The sequence below is a fragment of the Mercenaria mercenaria genome, chromosome 11 (genome assembly GCF_021730395.1).
Source record: "Mercenaria mercenaria strain notata chromosome 11, MADL_Memer_1, whole genome shotgun sequence".
Classification (NCBI taxonomy): Eukaryota; Metazoa; Mollusca; class Bivalvia; order Venerida; family Veneridae; genus Mercenaria; species Mercenaria mercenaria.
The window spans coordinates 79,604,899-79,627,068 of NC_069371.1; the positions used below are offsets into that span (position 1 = coordinate 79,604,899).

The 22,170-nt window shown below is 36.0% G+C and overlaps 1 protein-coding gene across 14 annotated transcripts in view; it reads right to left on the reverse strand.

Moving 5' to 3' along the window:
• Positions 1–22,170, reverse strand: part of LOC123532297 (5'-AMP-activated protein kinase subunit gamma-1-like) — a 416,776-nt gene that overhangs the window by 230,221 nt on the left and 164,385 nt on the right. The gene's annotated exons all lie outside the window — the stretch shown is intronic.

Genomic DNA, 22,170 nt, shown 5'->3' on the forward strand with positions numbered 1-22,170 from the left:
AGGGTTAACAAGAGGGCCCATATAGTCACTGTTTTGCTCACCTGATCTCGTTTGTCCTCAAATTACAAATCTGACCAGGTTTCAAGAAGATCACGAAAATGTCAGAGGAGTTAAGAAGTTTTTTTTAACCAGACATTGCATCATAGATTTTAGCCCCAAATGACTTACTTTCAAATGCAACACAGAATTCATAGACATTCTGAATATTTCATTTAGACCAATGCAACCCAGAATTCATAGACATTCTGAATATTTCATTTAGACCAGTTTGAAGATGTGGCCTTTGGGAAAAATTTCAAATAGTCCAGCTAACAAGCTGCTTGCTCTTTTATGAATGCAGGGAGGTGGAGCCAAAACACTTCTGTACAGGAAAAACTCCATGTAATTCCAATGACACTGTCAGAGGAAAGATTACAGTCTACAAGATCTTTATTATGAAGATAAAAAAGAAATAATATGTAAATAAATCAGATGCCAAAAAAAGTGACAAACATCTGATTGTAACAAGGCTCTGCTCCTCTGTCTCAGAGAAAAATATAATAATCTACCAACAGATTATATCTCATTTCCCTTGACAGTACATCAACAAATATGACAGATCATAAGCTAAATATAACAGCTTTCTTCTTATCATTTTATGTATTGAAGGATTCATATAGTTCTAAAGCCTTTAACTGATAGCATACATTGTACAAGGAAGGCAAAAACTGTTGGTATGCATTATATATAGATACAGAGTAAAATCATTTAATTTCCTGGACACAAAATTTCATGTTTTTGGGCCAAAACAGCCATTTTTTGGGGATATGAATTCACGGTTTAGAAATTTTGAAAAATTAGCGGAAATTTCACTTCAGCTTTCATTGAAATTTAATTTCTTAGACCGACTCAACAACAAAATCCACAAAAAATTAGTCCCTATCAAAAATAACAAGAGCTGGTAGAACACCAAATGCCCCCCTTGATGCATTCAGTAATTGCACAAGGAACAGAAATTATTTACTCACTGTACATAAAACTCCTACTGTTCTGAGTCAATGTGACCTTGACCTTTGACCTACTGACCTCAAAATTAATAGGGGTCATCTGCTGGTCATGATTAACCTCCCTATCAATTTTCACGATCCTAGGCTCAAGCATTCTCAAGTTATTGTCCGGAAACGGTTTAACTGTTCTTGGTAAATGTGACCTTGACCTCTGGTCTAAAAATAAATAGGGATCATCTGCTGGTCATGACCAACCTCCCTATCAACTTTCATGACCCTAGGCCCAAGCGTTCTCAAGTTATTGTCAAGAAATGGTTTAACTGTTCTGGGTCACTGTGATCTTGACCTTTGACCTCAAAATCATTAGGGGTCACCTGCTGGTCATGATAAACCTCCCTATCAACTTCCATGACCCTAGACCCAAGCATTCTTGAGTTATCATCCGGAAATGGTTTAACTGTTCCGGGTCACTGTGACCTTGAACTTTGACCTACTGATCTCAAAATCAATAGGGATCATCTCCTGGTTATGACCAACATCCCTATCAACTTTCATGATCCTAGGCCCAAGTGTTCTTGAGTTATCATCCGGATATGGGTTGGTCTACACACTTACCGACCGACAGACCGACCAACCGACATCTGCAAAACAATATACCCCTCCTTCTTTGAAGGGGGGCATAAATATTTCGCAGATTATGAATTTCCAAGTGAAGAATACTGTAATGTAATTGGAGAATCCATTACATTGTCTTTCAACATCTCGTATAACTTTATAATAATATCTTGGTTCCATTAGAAGGAGGTAATGGGAGAGTATTAAATTCAATAAAACTGACTGAATTAATGAGAAAATGATCGACCCCATAAGCAACTTACATAATAACGAAGACAATGATAAGAAATGAGAAAATTCTCTTGTGTGTAACTTCTTTGTGCAGTTCATTTTGAACAATACTATCATTGTTTCTACAAAATGCAAACGCCTATTAATATCAAAGTCATGTGCATCACCAGAATGTGTTGCTTTTGAAAATCAGATAATAATGATAAAAAAGTTTTCTTCGTTTTCACTTACGATGTCTGAGCTCTTGTAATATCATGTTTCGGTGATACAATCATTAGGGATTTCAAAGTCTCATTTGAATGTGAACAAACTAGCTTCATTAGTACTGAGTACCCATCTCATATCTGAAAGCAGGAATACACTGCATGGTGTACCTGAAATTAACTGTGACTGTAACCATAGAGTACCAAGAGAAGACCAAGTCACAACAAGAGGGCTATCACACAATTTCTTTTTGGACAATATGATCATTTTGAAAATTCTTTGCAAAGGTTCAACCCCATCAAAACATATTTTGTGTTCAATCATTCAACAAGAGGGCCATAATGGTCCTAAAGACATTCACCTGACCTTGAACCTTACATAATATATCCAACAACTTTATTTAATGACAATGATCAACCATTTCATAAGAAGTCAAGTTTTAGCTCAGACAGCCCCTAAAAGGTCTCTATGGGGAACCATCTGAACAAAGCAGAGAGGTCCATACAACCAAGTTGTTTAAAGATTCATCAACTGGTTCATGAGAAAAAATTGTTAAAGGTTTTCTATTTTCATCTCAAGCAGTCCCTCAAAGAGCCCAAGCAGAACCATTTAAACAAATCTGAGAAAAAAACATACAAGGCTACTACAGACCAAGTTTGGTAATAATCCATCAAGTGGTAAGAAGATGTCTTTTTAGGTGTTTCTATTTTTAGCTCTGGCGACCCCTAAATTTAGGGGCAAAGTGGAACATACGAATAAACTTATAAGAATGCTACAAACCAAGTTTAGTGATGATCCATGATTCAGGTGGTTCATGAGAAGAAGTCTGACATTGAAAGCTTTTCTATTTTTAGCTCTAATGACCTCTGATGATCTATAAAAGTCCAAGCAGAACCATTTGAAAAAAATTGAGAGACTGGTCAATGACTAAGTTTGGTGAAGATTAATCATGCGGCTGATAAGAAGTCACTTAATTTGATGTCGGTTAACAACTGTCACAATGCCCTCACAACAGCTCATCCTGAATCTTTTAAACAAGAGGGCCATGAAGGCCCTTATTGCTCACCTGACCTATTGACCAAAAGATCATCAAGATAGTTTCATTAAGATATGGTCATAAATGTGGCCTCTTAACTGTTAACTAACTTTTTCTTTGATTTGACCCAGATTCTATCTTGACCTAAAGATCATCAAGATTAATATTCTTACTAATTTCATGAAGATAGTCGTAAATGTGGTCTCTACAACGTTAACAAGCTTTTCCTTTCATTTGACCTGGTGACCTAGATTTTGACTTCTCCTGACCCAGATTTGAACTTGACCTAAAGATCATCAAGATTAACATTCTGACCAAGCTTCATTAAGATATGGTCATAAATGTGGCCTCTAGAGTGTTAACTAGCTTTTCCTTTGATTTGACCCAGTGACCTTGTTTTTGACCCTACATGACCCAGATTCAAACTGGACTTTGAGATCATCATGATTAACATTCAGACCACGTTTCATGAAGATACAGTCATAAATGTGGCCTCTACAGTGTTAACAAGCTTTTCCTTTGATTTGACCTGGTGACCTAGTTTTTGACCCCAGATGACCCAATATCGAATTCATCCAAGATTTTATTCAGGGTAACATTCTGACCAAGTTTCATTAAGATTGGGCCAAAATTGTGACCTCTAGAGTGTTAACAAGCTTTCCCTTTGATTTGACCCTGTGACCTAGTTTTGACCCCAGATGACCCAATGTCGAACTCATCCAAGATTTTATTTAGGGCAACATTCTGGCCAAGTTTCATTAAGATTGGGCCAAAATTGTGACCTCTAGTGTTAACAAGCTTTTCCTTTGGTTTGACCTGGTGACCTAGTTTTTGACCCCAGATGACCCAATATTGAACTCGTCCAAGATTTTATTAAGGGTAACATTCTGACCAAGTTTCATTAAGACTGGGTCAAAATTGTGACCTCTAGAGTGTTAACAGTCAAATTGTTGACCATGGACGGACGAACGACTGACGACGACGGACACAGGGTGATCACAAAAGCTCACCTTGAGCACTTCGTGCTCAGGTGAGCTAAAAAAGAAAGGTCATTGATAAAACAAACTGGAGCCCTCTGGAGTTCTACTGACTGACTTTCAGATATCAGTACCAAATAATGTTTTTCTAAGTCCACAAAAAAACTCCTTACCAGGTAGAGATACCTTAAAATACACCTAAAATTAGAAAGTAACAACTATGTTGTACCACAGAAAAGTGGTGTTGGTTTTTCCCTTTGGTCAATTATAAAAAAGTTACAATATAAGTTATTTATAGTAACAACTAAGGGAAGTTAATCTTAAAAAAAAAAAAAAAAAAAAAAAAAAAAAAAAATTATAAGTCCACACAGAAATCCTTACCAGGTAGAGATTGGTCAGAATACACCTCAAAATTGAATGTAACATGCATGTTGTACTACAGAAAAGTGGTCTCGATTTTTCCCTACGTCTAGTAATGAAAAAGTATAAGCTATTTAAAGTAACAACAAAGGGAAGTAATTCTAAAGAAGGGAACTGCGCAAGACACTTCTTCTCATGATGGTGTATAATTGTGCCAAGTTACATCAAAATCCCTCTATGCATGAAGAAGATATGCTCCGGACAAAGTTTTCATTCTTGTATCCTTTGACCTCTGTGACCTTGACCTTAGACCTAGGGACCTGGTTCTTGCGCATGACTCTCCGTCTCATGATGGTGAACAATTGTGCCAACTTTCATCAAAATCCCTCCATGCATGTAGAAGATATGCTAACCCTAACCCTTACCTAACCCTAACCCTATTTTTAGTAACAATGACCTTGACCTTGATCCCAGAAACCCCAAAATCAATCCCAAGCTACAACTTTATATAAGTTTCTATACACCAAGCTTCATCATGATAGCTCATTCCTAAGTTAAGTTATTGACCGGAAACCCTTTTTCTATTTTAAGTAACATGACCTTGACCCCAGAAACCCCAAAATCAATCCCAGCCTTTGTCTTGATATAAGCTACATACATACAAAGTTTTATTCAAATATCTTTACCGAAACAAAAGTTATTGACCGGAAAACACCAGTTTGACGCCGCCGCCGCCCGCCCGCCCAACCAACATCTACCCCAATCTCAACCTGGTTAAAAACGTTATGAGATTCTTCCTTAAACTCTTGCTTGACAAATCCTTCCCTCGTCTCTCACACCCTCATGACAGCAACAGAAGCAAAACATGGCTGTTGCAATTATAGGGAACAATACTTAATACAGCTAATATTCTACATTCTAATATTCCATGCTTAAGCATACTTAAAATGAACAGTCGCAGAAACAACAAAAGCCAATAAAATACTACCGGGTGTGTGTTTGCTTGACAAAACACTCACAATGTTATTTTTTCATTTGCAATGTTTGTCACAAAACAAGAGAGCCATCATAGTCCTAAATAACTCTCCCTGAGTACAAGCAAGATAGCCATCATCACACTATACTTTGACGATGAAAAGAAACCCATCATGAAATAAGTAGAAACAGGAGTTATCATGGCTCTAATCTGCTCACCTGAGTACAATTTTATTTATTTTGTTGGGTTTAACGTCGCACCGACACAATTTTAGGTCATATGGCGACTTTCCAGCTTTAATGGTGGAGGAAGACCCCAGGTGCCCCTCCGTGCACTATTTCATCACGAGCGGGCACCTGGGTAGAACCACCGACCTTCCGTAAGCCAGCTGGGTGGCTTCCTCACGTGAAGAATTCTACGCCCCAAATGAGGTTTCGAACCCACATCGATGAGGGGCAAATAGTTTCAAGTCAACGACTCTAACCACTCGGCCACGGAGGCCCCTCTGAGTACAATGAAGTGAGAATTTATGGTCCTACATAGCTCATGTGAGAACAAACAAGACAGCCATCATGTCTATATTGCTCACCTGAGAACAAACAAGAGTACCATCATAGTTCCATACTACTCATCTGAGTACAAACAAGAGTACCATCATAGTTCTATACTGCTCATCTGAGTACAAACAAGAGAGCCATCATGGTTCTATACTGCTCTCTGAGAACAAACAAGAGTACCATCATAGTTCTATACTGCTCAACTGAGTACAAACAAGAGTACCATTATAGTTCTATACTGCTCATCTGAGTACAAACAAGAGAGCCATCATGGTTCTATACTGCTCTCTGAGTACAAACAAGAGAGCCATCATAGCTCTATATTGCTCACCTGAACACAAATATACCTATTCTGCTCATATGAGTACACACCAAGAGAGCCATCATGACTCTATATGGCTCATCTGAGTACAAACAAGAGAGCTATCATAGCTCTATATGGCTCATCTGAGTACAAACAAGTGAGCCATCATAGCTCTATATTGCTCACCTGAACACAAATATACCTATACTGCTCATATGAGTTCACACCAAGAGAGCCATCATGACTCTATATGGCTCATCTGAGTACAAACTAATGAGCTATCATGATTCTACACTGCTCATCAGAGTACAAACAAGTGAGCTATCATTACTCTATATTGCTCATCTGAGTACAAGCAAGTGAGCCATCATGGTTCAATATTGCTCATCTGAGTACAAACAAGAAAGCCATCATGACTCTATTTGGCTCATCTGAGTACAAACAAGAGAGCCATCATGGTTCAAAATTGCTCATCTGAGTACAAACAAGAGAGCTATCACGGCACTATATTGCTCATCTGAGTACAAACAAGAGAGCCATCATGGTTCTATACTGCTCATCTGAGTACATGGTTCAATACTGCTCATCTGAGTACAAACAAGAGAGCTATCACTGCACTATATTGCTCATCTGAGTACAAACAAGAGTGCCATCATGGTTCTATACTGCTCATCTGAGTACATGGTTCAATATTGCTCATCTGAGTACAAACAAGAGAGCCATCATGGCCCTATATTGCTCATCTGTGTACAAACAAGATAGCCATCATGGCTCTATATGGCTCATCTGAGTACAAACAAGAGAGCCATCATGGCCCTATATTGCTCATCTGAGTACAAACAAGAGAGCCATCATGGTTCAATATGGCTCATCTGAGTACAAACAAGAGAGCCATCATGGCTCTATATTGCTCACCTGAGTACAAACAAGAGAGCCATCATGGTTCAATATGGCTCATCTGAGTACAAACAAGACAGCCATCATGGCTCTATATTGCTCATCTGAGTACAAACAAGACAACCATCATGGCTCTATATTGCTCATCTGAGTACAAACAAGAGAGCCATCATGGCTCTATATGGCTCATCTCAGTACAAACAAGAGAGCCATCATGGCTCTATACTGCTCATCTGAGTACAAACAAGAGTGCCATCATGGTTCTATACTGCTCATCTGAGTACATGGTTCAATACTGCTCATCTCAGTACAAACAAGAGAGACATCATGTTCAATATGGCTCATCTGAGTACAAACAAGAGAGCCATCATGACTCTATATTGCTCATCTGAGTACAAACAAGAGAGCCATCATGGCTCTATATGGCTCATATGAGTACAAACAAGAGAGCCATCATGGTTCTATATGGCTCATCCGAGTACAAACAAGAGAGCCATCATGGTTCTATATGGCTCATCTGGGTGTTCTACTTGTATTATTGTTTACACTATTACAATGAGAAATGAAGATTTTATTACAGCTGTAAAATCAGGTAACTGTCATTCCAGTCTAGAATGTAACTCCTGGCAGCCAGTGTTTAAATGGGCTCTGACACTATCTCAATGAAAAATATATAATATATATTCATATCAAGATATATGTCCACATGTTAAAAAGGACCAACTCTTGTCAAACTGTGTCCTGTTAGATGTTTTCTAACATCTTTAATAATTAGAACTATTCTCGATACCCTTTTTAATCTCATTTAAGGGAAAAATTAACAATACAACATTGTTACAATGTACATATAATGTGATGAATAGAAAAGCAAAATTAAAGAATTAAAGCAACATGATCCCTACTATATACATGACAAAATTTACCTTTCTGTGCAGACACATGGTTCAGATCAAAGATTTATTGAATTTAACATACCAAATTTCGTTCATACAGTTGAAATCAACTTACCTGAAAATAGAAAAGTAAAACAACATGTTTCAATGATTTATTAAAATGTCTTATAACAGGCTTGTTTGATGATTTACAGTTTTAATCTTGTCATAAATAAATCAGTTTCAAACATGTACTGATATCTATTTTAATAGTTTACCAAGGAGCTTCCAGGTGTTTTATTTTGATGTTCCTGGAAAATTAGAAAAGATATTAAATATATCTAAGCAATCTTTTCATCTTCTGTTGGAGAAGATTTAAAGGCTGTGTAGAACAAGTGGCTGTGTTTAAGAATGCAAAAATATGCCCCTAGGTGTATGACCAAAGACGTTGTATTTTGAGGTTTTAAGTTTAAAGGTGAAGATATTATATGAAGGTCAAGGTCATTTATATACAAGAGCACCGCCTTACGTGTGCAGATACTCATCTGATTTTTTTTGTCTCTGCATAATAGAAATATTGTCCTACCCATGATTTTCTAAGTCCAAAAGGGTCCATAATTCTTGCAAAAAGCAATGTAGAGTTACGGTACTTGCTGTACAGAGTCAACTTTTAATGGCGAATAACTGCTCCAAGTTTTAAAGCAATAGTTTTAACTGTTAAGGAAAAAAGTTGACCTTAGTACGCAAAAGTTAACCAAGAAATCTGATATTTCTCTAAGTCCAAAATGGGCCATAATTCTTGCAAAAAGCAGGATGGAGTTATGTTTCATGCTGTACAGAGTCAGCTTTTGATGGTGAACAAGTGTTGCAAGTTCTAAAGCAATAGCTTAGATAGTTTAGGAGAAAAGCTGACCTAAACACAAAACTTAACCAAGAAATCTGATTTTCTAAGTCCAAAAGGGGCAATTATTCTTGCAAAAAGACAGCCTCTCAACTTTTCTCAGTGTTTGACTCTGAATTTAATGGAGCCTTGCCAGAAAAAACTTCATAACACTTTGACCAAAAAATTCTAAGTAAAAAAGGGGCATAACATTGACTTTATCAAAAACTTTAACCAACTGCCAAGCAGATGCTGGGCAAGTGCAACAGCTCTACTTTTTCTTCAAAAAGTCAAGCTAAAATGTCAATCAAAAAACAGATCTGACAACAAACATTCCAATTAGTCAGTTTCTGTCCAATCCATTTATTACAGTCTATGAGAAGAGATTTATTGACATTCTTTACTCTCAAAAGAGGAAATTACAATTATCAATACAGTATCAAATATGGCATGCTTTCTAATTCCTAGAAACATTAAATCCAATCATAGCAATAAGTCTGAAAGGTAAATAGATTCAATTACACATAAAACCAAGCTACGGAGGTAATGAGAAATTGAAGTAACTCTATTTGTCCATTTCGAAGTGCCATGAGCACTTAAATTTCCAGCAGTGTGCTTAGATTTTGCGTCAAAATTCATATTCAGTCACTAGAATTTATGTCACCATTTCAACATGAAGTTATTGTTAGCATAGTGGAGGACTTCCCAACTGTTGAGAAACAATGACAAAAAAAGGTTTCTTAATATTATCATTTCACACAACAGTTAACGTCAAGATTCACAACCCCCCCCCCCCCCCATTTCATGGTATCATGTCACTGTGCACTGGCAAAGAATTTAAAAATAAGCCCTCCCCTCCCCCCCCCCCCCCCCCCCCACCCCTGTGCCAATATTGTGGCAGTCAGAGCATTGAAAATATATTCAACTTTAAATAAGTACCATGAAATAAAAGGGAATGTATTCAAATTATCTGCCTCTAGCACCATTAATTTACCAGGAAATCTGCAGTTTACATCTAATGGTATGATATTTCATCACACTATACTGACAGAATCAGTTCAATGATCATACATTATGAAACTTATGACATCCTATTTTATTACATTTCTTATAATCAATGGCATCATATTTTACTATACTGCATTGACAGTGTCAGTTTAGAATATGCTATTCATGCAGTTATATCAAAATACAATGTCAATATACTTAACAATTGATAGTATCATGTCACAGTGCACTGATAAAGAGTCAGTTTATGAATATGTAACATTTCATTATATCATGTCACAGTGCATTGACAAAGAGTCAGTTTATGAATATGTAACATTTCATTGTATCATGTCACAGTTTATTGACAAAGAGTCAGTTAAGGAATATATGACATCTCATGGTATCATGTCACAGTGCACTGATAAAGAGTCAGTTTATGAAAAAGAGTCAGTTTATGAATATGTAACATTTCACTGTCTCATGTCACAGTTTATTGACAAAGAGTCATTTTAGGAATATGTGACATCTCATTGTATCATGTCACAGTTTATTGACAGTCATTTTAGGAATATGTGACATCTCATTGTATCATGTCACAGTTTATTGACAAAGAGTCAGTTAAGGAATATATGACATCTCATGGTATCATGTCACAGTGCACTGATAAAAGAAAGTCATGTTATGAATATGTAACATCTCATTGTATCATTGCATCATGATTGTATCAGTTGAGGGATATAACACATAACAAAATGAAGCAGTGTCAGTAAACATACACTGTTATTTCAAGGACACACCAATGTTTTCTTATCATTTTGGAACAGTGTTATATCAAAACAGGTGAATGAAGTATTGTCATGCAATAAAAAGTCCTCTACTGGAAGGTAGCTAATTATATCTACAATTATCTGATATCTATCAATGATGAATAAACAATACTGTATGTTATAACACAACACTTGGACAGGCCTCCATCTTAACCTACTTTTGCTGGTAGCCAGCAGGGCTACCAACTTGTGAAATCAAGTAGCCCGACCAGGTTTCTGGTAGTCCCGTTTTGGAAAAGAGAAAAATATATTACAGTCTTCACCTTAATTTTTTTTCAGCAATTGTCCTTTCGGGCAAGTTAGTTAAGAAAACCATTTGCCAGAAAACATTTTTAATTGCCCGAAATCATTTTGTTTATAAATATGATGTATTTTAGTTTATGCTTGATTCAACATTCAGTTATTTAAATGGTAGGCAACAAGCCTACCCACACTATCCATGGGCAGGCTAAGCCAACGTAAGTGGATATCCATGTTGCAATATTCAAGTTTTTTTGCATTATGATCAAGTAAATGTAGCCCATTATCACAGTCCGGGGCGATGTGGACACAATAATCATCATCAACCCACCCGTGTTTAAAGCGAAAAAAAACATTAACAATTATCGGTAATTATTCTGTTGATAAACAAGTAAATGGCCTTGTTTTCATCATCAATTAAAACCCCCTCAAAGAGCTAAAAGAAGTGTGTCGGTATCCTGGCATCTAAAGTGGAGATCAAAGGGGTTTAGTTGCCCGAGATTGTCATGGTATTACGTCATCTTTTCGCGCCATGTGACACATCACTGTCTGATCGTACGGCCTCGGATCTTTAAATTGCTGAGAAGAAATCAGTAAAAAAGTATCTTCTTTAATTTTTTTTCAAAAAAGCGAATGCGCAATATCCCGTATAAACTGACAGATAAATGTGTCAAACGATAATAGTAGATATCCTACCTCTGTGACCTATTTGCCCTCAAGGAATTTACATTATTGTTTGAAAAGAATATCTGACATAGTGTCGAGTCAAAAAAGACATGTACACAGATTCATTTACTTATTAAACTTATTAAAAACCACAGCGACATCATACTGCTTTATTTTAAAACAATCATTGTTTTTATTTACGTTTACGAGGTCCCGTAAGCTATTCATCTGCACTTGCAGAAATCTGTTTGCCAAAAATCGTTTTACTCGATGTATTTAAACTGCTGCGGCTTTTTCATTATTTAAGATTTTTTAATTCTGTTTTTTGTACTTTCTTGTCAAAAAGTCTGAATTTTATGACCATAGTATGTATTATTTATTTACTTTTAGAAATAAATAAATAATTAAGATCGCGCTGTTTGAAATTTTACAAATAGTTGTATGAAACTTCGATCGTTTTTATAGAATTTTGCCTACATTTCTGTCAACATCTTATTAAAATCGTTATAGAATTCAAACTGTATTATTTCTAAAGCGGTGCTGAAAATTTGAAGTGATTATATTAAAAGAGAGGGAAAGATCAAGGTTGACTTTTGACCTTCAAGTGTGGCCTTGACCTCTGAGCTTTGGGTCTGGGTCAGGCGCATGACAAATTGTCTCATTAATTGGAACTGTCTCATTAATGGGAAGATCTGTGTCGTTTAAGCTAGGTGTCTGAAAGTTAAGCATGACATATCGTCTTATTATGGGGTACCTTCATGCCAAGTACTATCAAAAACCCTTGATGAATGACAGAGCTATGGAGTAGTCACGAAATTGTGGATGGACGGATGGTCAGAAAAGTGCAATCCTATATCCTTAGGATGGCCAGCACATTTTTATACAATCTCGCCAGGCATACGACTTTTTTTGACAACACAGAAAATGACATCAGATGACCTTCAGCTTTTCCCAGAAGTAAAGAAAATGAAAATACACAGGCTAAACTTGAAAACGAGTCGCACATTTGCATTGGTCAACAGCCAGAGTTTACCCCATCTAAATGTATGCGCGTGGACTTCCTTCTTTTTTTTTTTTTTTTTTTTTTTTTTTGGGCTAATGAGGAGTCAATTTTCAGCACTTTCTAACGATTTGGAAATACCTGGGCTTTATTTGGAAATACATGGGCTTTAGCATGACATGTCAGCTTTTCATCTATATCGTATATGGAGATTTTTGGAACTTCGTCAAATCGTTCAGAATGTCCTTTTTGATGTTGTCTAGAAGTGTCAGTATATGCCTCGGAAGTCAGATATTTCAGTATTTGAGAGCTGCAGACCTAGACATTTCAGAAATATTTTCAAAAGGAATTTTGTGTAATAAATGTTGATTCTAGGGAAGTGTGAAAGGGCCATCAGAGGCTAATACGTTTTATTACATTACGGGCCGAGGAAAAGATATCCCCAAAAGAAAGGGTCTAATAATGTCAGCCAGGTCAAATTTGGGCTAATAATTTTACCTTTTTGCTAGACCATTTTATATCAACAGCGACAAGAGCTGAAGTAGACATTTCTGTTGTCATCCTCATTAAATTAAAAACCGTAGATGCAAGCACTGATTAGGAGATGTAAGCTATCATCACCTATTGATTTAAATAGCCTAGTATTTTATCTCCCATGTTTATAATATTCCTGTAATTGCAGATCGATTGCAGACTTTGATGTTGTGTTGCTTTCAGAAAATGAACGAAAAACCATTTGTTGTTTGTCAAGTGTCATGTCTCATTTGCGTTGAAACAGTAACATTGTTAATATAGGAGATAATAAAGGTTTGGCCCATTAAAGCTAAATGTCAGTCTGGTGTTTGGTGCATTTGCTGAGAAGCGCGGAGACATCATGTGTAGTAATTTTGATTCAGGAAAATGCCTTGAGTTGACTTGCTTTTGTGCTTCTGTGAAGGGGGTATGAGGACAAAATATCAGTCAAATGTTGATAATTGTCAAGGCGGATGGAAATAATGTGTTATCAGAAAATATCAGTAAATGTCTGTCTGTTGGTGGTGTTAATCGTTGTAATGCACAGCTTCTCATTGAGGTAAACATTCATGCCAAATATAAACAAGATTGGTCCGTGCATGTCAAAGTTATGGTCCAGACAAAATCGAACGGACGCACACACAGACGGATGCACGCACATACACCGAACCGCCAAAAGTGGCGACTTTATCGAGCTCACGGCAAGCGGGCTCGACAAAATGTCAGTAAATGTCTGTCCTGTTGGTGGTGTTTGTTGAGGGGATGGAGAACAGTTACTGTTTGTATTATCAGAAAATGTCGGTGAATGTCAGTCTATTTTGTAGTGTTTGTTGAGGGGAGTGTGGAAATGAATGTGTTGCCAGATTCACCAAATATCAGTATGATGTTGGTGTGTTTGTTGAGGGGGTGAAAATTTGTACATGCGTAGGGTAGAGTTTTGTGTCACATACACTTAAACTGTCCACTTGATGTGTATGTTTGGGGACAGAACTCTACTGCCAGTGTGTTCATTAAGTGTATTTTGGGATAGCTGCCAAACAAACTGAATGTCAGTCTGATTTTTATGTGTAAGGTGTTAGATCACAGTGCTGAGATCACAGTTAAATGTCAGCCTGATTTCTATGTGTAAGGTGATAGATCACAGTGCTGATCGAGATCACAGTTAAATGTCAGCCTGATTTCTATGTGTAAGGTGATAGATCACAGTGCTGATCGAGATCACAGTTAAATGTCAGTCTGATTTTTATGTGTAAGGTGATAGATCACAGTGCTGATCGAGATCACAGTTAAATGTCAGTCTAATTTCTATGTGTAAGGTGATAGATCACAGTGCTGATCGAGATCACAGTTAAATGTCAGTCTATTTTTTGTGTAAGGTGATAGATCACAGCGCTGATCGAGATCACAGTTAAATGTCAGTCTGAATTCTATGTGTAAGGTGATAGATCACAGTGCTGAGATCACAGTTAAATGTCAGCCTGATTTCTATGTGTAAGATGATAGATCACAGTGCTGATCGAGGTCACAGTTAAATGTCAGTCTGCTTTTTATGTGTAAGGTGATAGATCACAGTGCTGATCCAGATGACAGTTAAATGTCAGTCTGATTTTTATGTGTAAGGTGATAGATCACAGTGCTGATCGAGATCACAGTTAAATGTCAGTCTGATTTCTGTGTTAGGTGATAGATCACAGTGCTGATCGAGATCACAGTTAAATGTCAGTCTGATTTTTATGTGTAAGGTGATAGATCACAGTGCTGATCGAGATCACAGTTAAATGTCAGTCTGATTTTTATGTGTAAGGTGATAGATCACAGTGCTGATCGAGATCACAGTTAAATGTCAGCCTGATTTTTATGTGTTATGTGATAGATCACAGTGCTGAGATCACAGTTAAATGTCAGCCTGATTTTTATGTGTTATGTGATAGATCACAGTGCTGATCAAGGTGACAGTTAAATGTCAGCCCAATTTTTATGTGTTATGTGATAGATCACAGTGCTGAGATCACCGTTAAATGTCAGCCTGATTTTTATGTGTTATGTGATAGATCACAGTGCTGAGATCACAGTTAAATGTTTTAGGATTCATGTCAGACTAGTTATAGTAAATTTGCCCTAAAATGGACATCAAACTGAAGAAAAACTTTTATCATTTCTGGGTAAATAAGCTAGTTGAAAATCACTGAGAGTGGAATACCTTTATAATAACCAGAAGTTAAAGGCACTAACCTCCAGATTTGGCTAAAAATAATCTTTCTTTCAAATTGAAGTTTGGTCATATTATGAATATTAGAATATGAATTTTTTTTTTCTAACATATTTTAAAAATTCCAAATCAAGAAAAAAAGATGACTGCATCGGGAATTGAACCAGAGACCCCCGCGGCAATAAAGACATTTTCCCGTCGTAACCAATAGCGCTATTGTGGAAGTAACGAATTATGACTTCAAAATATAGATATTTTTAACAGGTGTAAAGTGTTACAAACGCATTTTTATTTTCTTCATAAAAAGTAGTAAAACAGCAAATTCTCATGTGTTTCTATAACATATAGTTTGTCAGTAATTAAGTTTTAAAGCCTTTTTAAGAAATTTTATTTCCAGATATCTTCAAAAATAAATTCTTTTTGTTGTCGAAGGATCTGAAGGCCAGTCCCTTTAAAGCAGTTGAACATAAAATGATATAAATTGTCATGTCAGCTTTTGGCCATCACTCTTTTTTCTTTGACCTCTTGGCTAGGATTCAGGCATTTTAAGCAAACACCACTGAATGTATTGTAGAGTATAACATCATTTCATGTAAGTATCATCATATTCTGTATTGTTCTATAATGAACTATTAATCATTGCCAATTACAAATGATTGACAGGTGATTAGTTTTCCAACACAGAATTCCTATGTCTGATAGTCTTTTTCCAAGACAGTTTTCCTGGCATCAATAAGTATGTCTGCATTTCACGCTTGATATTAAAAGAATGTTATGTTTCCCTAAACTGATACTGTCAATGCATTTTAATGGTTATATATATAATTAACATTTTCATTGCCATTGCATTTAACAGACACCATCACTAACAAAAAGTGTGTGCAAGTTACAAGAGCTAAATACAATACTAAACAATACATTTTATTAGCATTAAACATAATATACAATGTTTATTGCTATGAAAATAACCTAACATAATACGCAGTAAGAGCAAATGTTCATACATTTCGGAAGATAGTCAAAATGAAGCTGGTGTCTTTCTCAGATACAGGGTACTGAAGAGAGACTTAATTGTACCCTAAATGACTGGCTTAATGATTATAATGGTCCCTTATTTCAAAGTGCTGTTTGCTCAGACCATGGTTCAAGGGTTAAATTCTAATCAGGGTACAAGCACTACATGATATAAGATATTTTACCTACTCAAAATACTGGTTCAAACACACACAAATCAACATTGATCAGTTGCCAGGTATCTGTAGGGAATAACTAATAAATGTTATATATGTACAGTTTTATTGCGGCTTGAACAGGATTATCGGATTCTTAATGAAATTAAACACTTAGAACCTGGGTTCTATATATTTCCAAATCATGATTGTGATAAAAATCAATTGCAGCTTAACTTTTTTTGTATCTAATGAGGACAGTAAGTGTAATTAACACCTTTAGTCGTTTTAATGCAAATTTTATATGAAATTAATGCATATGGGCAACCCATGAATAATTATTTGGTTCCTCTGTTTACGGTGATTGGGAAAAACTTCTCCCCTGCTACTGTGGACTGAAACCCAACCTACTTACCTTGTAATAAGTAAACATATAAACAGAAGGACCCCCACACACCCTCTACTTCACAACTTCCAACTTCTACTAAAATAATTAATAATACTAGTCAAATTTTAACATTCTAACATCAAATTTTACATGACAACAAAGTAAGATAAAGTTCCTTTATTGTAACAAGAGCTTGTACTAGAACATGAAATGCTCCCCTTGATGCATTTAGTAACTGCACAAGGAACAGAAATTTTTTGGTCACTGTCCACTGGACATTTGACGTACTGACCTCAAATAAATAATTATAGGTCATTTACCAGTCATAAGTGACCTCTGTATCAAATGTGATCTTAAACCAAAGCATTTTCTAGTTATTTGGCAAAAAAAGTTCTTCTGTTCTGTGTCAATGTGATCTTGACCTTTGACCTACTGACCTCAAAATCAATAGGGGTCATCTGCTGGTCATGACCAACCTTCCTATCAATTTTGATGATCCTAGGCCAAAGTGTTCTAGAGTTATCATCCGGAAACCATTTTAACTGTTCCAGGTCATTGTGACCTTGACCTTTGACCTACTGACCTCAAAATCAATAGGGGTCATCTGCTCATGATCATAGACTAAAGAGTTCTTGAGTTATCATCCGGAAACCGATTGGTCTACATACCGGTCTAAATGTTTGTTGGTCGGTACGACATACCTACCGACAGACATCTGAAAAACAATATACCCCTCCTTTGAAGAGGGGCATAATAATTGTTTTCTATAAGTTCATTTAGTTTGTTTTACATGTTACATGCTCTAAATAAGTCAGGTCTTTGAAATAAAATCTCGAAATCTTTGTAGTTCAAAATCACAGCAGCTAGTCAGTAACTGGACTCGGTCTCTAACATTGTGTGCTTTTATTCTTTTCATTCTGATAAACGATGGTAATAAATTTAATATTGACTGAGAAAACAGCAATTTATTGTAGGAAGTGTAAATATTTGTATTTAATACTCTATTCCCTCATCAATACAAACTTCCAATCAATTACACTTCAAAACAGTATTGATACCTGACCAAAATCTCTTAAATTCAACACAAATAAATCATTCAATTTCAAAATTAAGTTTTTCATGGTGCAGCCAAAGAATACCGATTTATTTATATTACTTTCGAATTTAGAGAACAAATTGATTTTTGACAGTCATTTTTATCTACTTACTGGCTAACGATAACATAAAATGCTTATTCAACTAAAATGAAGGATGCATATATTAAAGATTAATAGAATCTATTTTTGATAAATTATATGGTAAAAAATATCTTCCGCATTGATTTAGGAAGTTTTAATATCAGGACTCTGTATGTATAGACAGAACAAAGTTAAGCTAACGACTACTTATTTTATTTGGGTTTACTTTTTGACAAATCAGCTTAACTGTTTATTCCTTTTTAGCTCACCTGTCACATAGTGACAAGGTGAGCTTTTGTGATCACCCTTTGTCCGTCGTCTGTGCGTCAACAATTTCTTGTCTGCGCAATAGAGGTTTCATTTATGATTTTATTTTAACCAAACTTGCACACAACTTGTATCACCATAAGATCTCGGTTCCTGTCTTGAACTGGCCAGATCCCATTATGGGTTCCAGAGTTATGGCCCCTGAAATGGCCAAGATTAGCTATTTTGTCTGCAAAATAGCAGCTTCATTTATGATTTTATTTTAACCAAACTTGCATACAACTTGTATCACCATAAGATCTTGGTTCCTTTCTTGAACTGGCCAGATTCCATTATGAAAGGGCCAGAATTATATATTTTGACCTTGTCTGCATAATAGCAGCTTCATTTATGATTTGAATTTAATCAAACTTGCACAAAACTTGTGTCATCATAAGATCTCCGTTCCTTTCTTGAACTGGCCAGATCCCATTATGGGTTCCAGAGTTAAGGCCCCTGAAAGGGCCAGAATTTGCCATTTTGACCTTGTCTGCACAATAGCAGCTTCATTTATGATTTGATTTTAACCAAACTTGCATACAACTTGTATCACAACAAGATCTTGGCTCCTTTCTTGAACTGGCCAGATTCCATTATCGGTTCCAGAGTTATGGCCCCTTAAAGGTCCAAAATTGGCTATTTTGGCTTTAGCAGCCATATAGAGACTTCATTTATGGTTTTATTTGATACAAACTTCCAAAATATCTTCAACAACAATAAATCTTGGATTCCATGATGAATCTGTCAGATCCAATCGTAGGTTCCAGAGTTATTTTATATCTGATTACCTCCCCTGATTGTAATCAAAATGGATTTATATCAGTAAGTACTTATAGGACTTATTTGAAATTTTATTATTGTCATTAGTTGGACTGAGACAATCAGGATAGATAACTATGGACTGATTTTATGTCAAATTACCTCCCTTTATTTCAAATTAAAATGGGTATATCTCCTTAACTAATGAAGATACTGATCTGAAATTTCATTTATGTCAACAGATGAACTTGGACAATCAGTGAAGATACATATTGACTGAAATTATGACAAATTACTTCCCTTTATTTTTTATCTAAATGAATACACCTTAGCAGCTTCTAATGAGATTGGTTTGAAATGTTATTTATGTCTTCCATGGTAAGAAATAGTGATATTAGATAACTCTTGATTGAACATTTATCGATATGAATACTTTACTAATATATTGTTGTATAGGCTTGTACTTTGTATCTTCCACATGCATATACCAATGCATGATTACCTCCCCTGATTTTAATAAAAACGGATTTATCTTGGTAAATATTTATAGAACTCATTTGAAATTTCATTATTGTCTTTAGTTGGACTAAGACAATCAGGGTAGATAGCTATGGACTGATTTTATGTCAAATTACCTCCCTTTGTTTCAAATTAAAATAGGTGTATCTCAGTAACCAATGAAGATACTGATTTGAAATGTCATTTGTGCCATCAGATGAACTCGGACTATCAGGGTAAATAACTTTTTACTGAATTTATGACAAATTACCTCCCTTTATTTTATGTAAACGCATATATATTAGCAGCATCTAATGAGATTGGTTTTTAATATTATCTAAGTCTTCCAGGGTAAGGAGTAGTCATGCTTAGTATAAAAATGCAGCATTTAAGCCTAGGACCCTAAAACTTGGCAGGAAAATTGGCCTTGACCAGGTCAAAAGGGACCGTTACAAGAAAATGTTTATCCTGATGATATTAAATGTTAATATCTATGTCAAAACTTGATCATATCATTTTGAGCAATGGTACTCAGGTGAGCGATACAGGGCCATCATGGCCTTCTTGTTTAGATTTGTTTCCCGTAAGAAATCTTACACTGCAATTTTGGAATTTGGTAAAATATTGCTACAAGACAAAATTAAGCTATCTTTGAAAAAGATTTATACCTGCGAGAAAATGCTAAATTGAAAAACAAGTGCCCGAGTGGAAAAAAAACTTTCTTCCAGATTCAGTTAAAATTAATGCAATATTTCAAAACAATTAGAATTAATTCATTCCAAATATGTTTCATGTAAAGTTAACAGACATGTACAGCATTTTCTATGAAATAAGCTGCTCAAAAAACCTACCTGTGAAATGACCTTGTTTAACATTACACTTACCATGCTACTTTTCAAAATAAAATTCAATTCAGAATAGTATACTTCAAATTATATTAGATACATTTCTGTCCACTTGTACACAGAATGTATTTTCTTACATTTGACATAGTGACCTAGTTTTCTAACAGAGTGACCTGACATGAATATTATAATTATTATAACAGTAGCTCGATCTGGGATGCTGTATGTGGCTTGAGTTGATTTTTGCCAGATCGGATCTCACGAGGCGCGCAAGCGCCGAGTGTAATCCAACCTTGCAAATTCCTTTTTGTTTGTTGTTTTGTTATTGAACGAAATCTTCCATGTTTATATTTAAATGGAAATAAGTGAAGTTTTTATTTGCACTATTTATAGAACTGTGTCAGGTCATGCATATCAATGAACATAGTCTGGCAGCATACAATACAAAAGGTACAATACAGAATTTAAAAGGTACAATTCGGAATTTTTTTCCTGCCTGTTCATATTTAATTGTGAAATACAAGCCGATTTTTTACAGAATTTATATAGGTATATTATAAAGTTCAATATTTATAGTCAATGTAAAATACTTGACTGGTCCAACGTATTTTCGGTAATGCTAGGTATGTTTTCCTTTCTAACTTCTGGGCCACTGCCTGTCAGGTAGCTTCCGGGCCACTGCCGTCAGCCAGCTTACTATTGAGCTGCTGTCAGTCAGCTAACTATTGGTCTACTGTCAGCCAGCTAACTTCTGCAGGACCACTGCCAGTCAGGTAACTTCTGGGCCACTGCTGTCAGCCAGCTAATTATTGGGTTGCTGTCTGCCAGCTAACTATTGGGTCACTGTCAGTCAGCTAACTATTGGGCTGCTGTCAGTCAGCTGACTATTGGGCTGCCAGTCATTTAGCTATTGAGCTGCTGTGAGCCAGCTAACTACTGGGTCACTGTCAGCCAGCTAACTATTGGACTGCTGTCAGTCAGCTTACTTTTGGGCTGCTGTCAGTCAGCTAACTATTGGGCCGCTGTCAGTCAGCTAACTATTGGGTCACCGTCACTCTTTTCTTACATATTGTTCAGCACTTGCAGACGAGTGTCGGCATGCGCAGGCAGTGCTCTTGTTATTTTGAGGAAAGACATTTCCCCCACAATCTGTCAAGACCAATAGAAAAATTGTGACTTTTATGTACTAACTGGCTCAAAGAATTCTTGTATCATAATAATGTGATTAGTCCATTGTTGAATGTTCGGGATGAGTAGGTGAAAGGTCAAGGTCACACTGAACATTTTGATTGGGAAATGGTTTGTTCAGTAACAATGAAATTTATTAGTTACTCCAAAACTTACCAATGTTTGGTTCAAGCTTAAATGACATTTTTTTGTTGAATTACTTATATGAATTAGGCAATGGCCTCGACTCTTTGGTGGATTTTGTGTTTGATCCCACAGACTATTGTTAGATGAACATGTCATTTACAAATAGCTAAATGATAAGGGAATGTTAACTGGCAGTGGTCCTGCAGAAGATAGCTGGCTGACAGCAGCACAATAGTTAGCTCAAATTTTCTAAGTACAAAAAGGGCCATAATTCTGACAAAATGCATATCAGAGTTATGGTTCTTGGCCTATGTAGTCCCCTAATGATGATAAACAAGTGTGCAAAGTTTCAAAGCTGTAGATCTTATAGTTT